Here is a 4,342-nt window from a genome sequence, read left to right on the forward strand (position 1 = left end):
TGTCAAGCACTGTGATAAACTCGTCATGTAAGTTAAGTCATTTCACCCTCAAAAAAATCCTGAGAGGGTGTTATTTCAGTTGGCAGATGAGACACGTGAGTCAGGAGAGGCTGAGCTATGCTGTGGTCATAGACAATCTCCAAATCTCACTGGCTTATTCCTCATTCCAACTACATGTCCATGGCAGGTGCACGTCCATCACAGGATGGTGGATGTCAGAGATCTGATCTCTTCTTACTGGAATGACGAGGAGAATGAACCTGACAGAGCAGTCACCATGTAGAAAGTTTTTGATCGCAGTGCCCGAGGGAAACAGGGCCCTGGGCCTGGAGGGAGTTCTCACATCAACAACCATATGTTGTGGCCCAGAATTATTTCACATATCACTCAAACCCATTAGCCAGAACTAGTCACATTTATGGCCCCACCCAACCAAAGGGGATAAAGCAAGAAGTACAGTTCTGCCAGGGGCCTGGAACAGGGGAGAAGTGGAAACACTTGGCAAACAGGACCACTGACTGCTGCATGATGCAACTGAAACGCTGAGAGATTGAGTACTTGTGTAAAGTCACATGGGCAGTAAGGGACAGAGCAGGATTTGAATCCAGACAGGTATGTTTTCAAAGTCCAGGTTGTTTACATACTCTTTTCTATATTGTATGCTATTCTCTTAAATGAAATACATATATATTCTTGACCCCTGAACAATGCGGGAGTTGGGGACGCCGACCCCCTGCACAGTCAAAACTCTGCAGATAACTTTTGAGTCCCCCAAAAACGTAACTACTAATAGCCTACTCTTGACTGGAAGCCTTCCCGATAACATAAACAGTGGATTAACACATATTTTGTGTGTTATATGTGTTATACAGTGTATTCTTGCAACAAAGTATGCCAGAGGAAAGAAAATGTTATAAAGAACATCATAAGGAAGAGAAAGTATATTTACAGTACTGTACTGTATTTATTGATACTGAAAGTTTGCATCATCTGCTTAAAAAATGAATCGTCTGTCCGTCAGTACCAACATTAATACTGTCTTATATGATACAAAACATGGTACATGTTATATGTACTACTAACGCTAGACACCAAAAGTAGAAAGATAGTGTGAAAAAAAATTCATATTTTTTAGAGGTATAGGGATTAGTGCATTGATAACGAAGAAGCAGCAATTTGATTGCTTTATGGTTGTCTAGGTGATGGAAACCATTGCTTCATGGTAGCCTAGACCATACGCTAATGAATGAATCATTATAAAACTTTTATGGCATACAGTATCACAGTCATATGCATAATATAGCATGGAAACATTGTTATACTAAAAAAAGCACATACCTGTGGTGATGATAGGCTGATGCGTAGTTTCTCCAATTATGAGAGAGACAGAGACAGAGAGAGACAGAGAGACAGAGAGACGTACTGAATGGGTATGTAATTCTTTGAAAGCAAAGTTGTAAAAGAGTAAGAAAACAAACACGTCATTAATTTTTTGTTAAATATCCCTCACCTTCTGCCTGTGTAAGGATAGGCTATCCACTTCAATACCTGTCTTGTACACGATGTTCTACACGTGTATTGTTTTATATATTTTTTGAAAAAACTGCACATATAAGCAGACCCACGCAGGTCAAACCCTGTTGTTCCAGGGTCAGCTGTACTTAGAGTAGAGAGCCTATTACTTCAGTGCTCCAGTTCCCTCTTCCTCAATTATCTGATGTGCCAACAGTGGAACTGAAGAGACGTCGTGGCAGTGGCAGCATTGCAAAGCTTTGGGCCTCCTCCAAACAGATGAATGGATTGGGTATTTGTGTGTTCATTATATTCAAACATAAAACTTAGAAAATAAAACCTGGAGTTAGATGCAAAGCCTGTTCATGGATCATTTAATGTATAAAAATTAATCTCATGTCTTTCCACTCTTGTCAAGGAAAAATAATAAAAATAAGAACAGAAATTAACGGAACTGATAGGAGATATGACAGAGTTCAACAACAACAACAAAATGCTAGCTGCAAACAGTTTAGAGAGATAAGAAAATAAGGATACATCTGGCAACAAGGCTCAAGAAAATTAGAGATAAGGCATGGAGAAGGCACTCTGAAATGAGAAAAGCTGTCACACTTTCAGTTTCAGCAAAGATTCAAAAGATACAACAGTGTTATGGAAAAGATATGCTGATAAATTTAAAATTTAGAGAAAACAGACAAATCCCAGAGAAAAACATGACTTCCATGCTAAAGAAACAGAAAATCTTAATGTTATTAAAAGTATTCTTGACAAAGAATACATGAGAAGGCAAAATTATTAGCCAACCTCAGATAGTTACACATATGCAAAAAGTATACATAAATGAATAGCAAGCTAAATCCTGCCACGGCCAAGACAGGAAACACAGGATGAGAAAGTCGTGTTTAACTCCAAGCATGCCACGTTGGTTTAACATTAGGAGATCTATGAAAAAAATTTTAGCCCATTAGTGCTATAAAGGAAGGAGGAAAGGAGGATTATCAAAAAATATTCAGTAAAAAAAGGCCTAGAAAAATTGAAACAACCAGTCAGCAGTAAAACTGGCAATAACAGGAATTCTCAGCAAGTCATAAATTGAAAGATGTTTCTTTAGACTGACAACAATTATTTAAAAAAGAGTAAACTGCATCAAACATCATACGTAATAGCAAAATGTTGGAAGCATTCCCTTTAAAATCAGAAGACAGACAAAGATGACTTACATGACCATTTTGTTTTAGCATCACACTACATCTACTAGGCAGTACAGTGAGCCGGAATGTATATATGCATCTATACACATGTGAATTAATAAATGTGTACAAGGGAAAATAAAGCTGTCAAGATAACACAGTTACCTTCATGCAAATTCAAGAGAGGCTAAGGAAATTAAGATTAACGATAGAGATTAATAAGTTTGTTGAGTATAAGACAAATATACACAAAATAATTGTGACAAGTACAAAGTCCTGTTTCCATTTTGAATATACCATTTACAGAAGCAAAAGTTATAACGTTCTATAAAATCAACGATGAATCGGATTCCATTGGCAACTCTTCAGACATACCTGAACACTCATATGCTTTCCTGTTCTTTAGTGAACAAAAAACTAAAGACGTGAAACCAGTGTCTGTGTGTGTGTGTGTGTGTGTGTGTTCGTGTGTGTGTACACATTAAGCAGAACCCCTTACAGCTTGGATTCCAAGTGGGATCTCGGTTGTATCAAGCATATGCACCATCCTGAGAATTGGAGGTGTAACTGAATGACATGGGAGCCACGTATGGCTCAGTGACTTGATTAGCTGTGTATGATGGGAGGGGTCTCTGGTTCTTATGGAGCAGTCACAGCAGAGTGCCTGGAATGCATACGTATCAGATAGCACACAGGCAGCAGTGGTGTTTCAGCTATAGCAGTCCCAAAGCGTGAGTGGACTTCCCCTGGCTGCACAGCATCCAAGCCGGCTTTTCTGGCCCTCACAGAGTTTTTGTCAGCTATGTAATATATTTTATTAACAACATCTTATTTTTATGAAATAGCTATTAGAACGAATAGCTGGCATAGGCAAGTGGGAACTTTGATTGATAGAGTCCTTGACACCAAAATTGGTTCAAGCCAAGAGCCCTGGAGGAAGTGGGAATCTGAGAAAAGTTATTTGGCTTAGGTGCATCTGACGACGGTAAGGATCCAACTGACATTAGAGGATGAAATATTGGTGTCCCATGGCACACAATGGTGAAACAGTTGCAGGAGTTGTCGCCTGTGGTCACTTGAATGAAATGCCTTTGAAGTCAATGTGTCCATGCACCAAACAGATGTTGTTAGGGACTCAGAGCAGGCTCCTTTCCCCACAGCACTGAGAAACACATTAGTGCGGAGGGCATCTTCATCTTCGAAGTGTTCTGAAGTGGCTGACTTGTGTAGGCCACAGAGGAGATGGGAGATCCCCTCATTTCACTGGGGATGTTGTGGTTGTGGAGTTGCAGGCCCAGTAGGAGCACTTAACCTCCTGCCTCAAGGTGAGTGCTGTTTACCTTAATAAGCAGCAAGGCTGGAAGGGTAGTCACATTGGTTTGACCTACAGCAATCTTTGAAGGTGGCTAATTGATCAACAGATCCCTTGGATCTTGAAATATCTGAACATACTCCAAAGTTGCATTTGATCAGTGTAAAAATAAATAGAATATAAATAAGTATTTATTTATAATAAAATATAAGAACATTAAAATTAATAAATCAAGCGCTAGATCTGGTGACTTGAGCTATCATGATGGCAAATGGTAGTCCCTTACTCAATTCCCACACTTGACCCAGAACACGATGAATGAGTGGAC

Source organism: Mesoplodon densirostris, chromosome X (genome assembly GCF_025265405.1).
Source record: "Mesoplodon densirostris isolate mMesDen1 chromosome X, mMesDen1 primary haplotype, whole genome shotgun sequence".
NCBI lineage: Eukaryota > Metazoa > Chordata > Mammalia > Artiodactyla > Ziphiidae > Mesoplodon > Mesoplodon densirostris.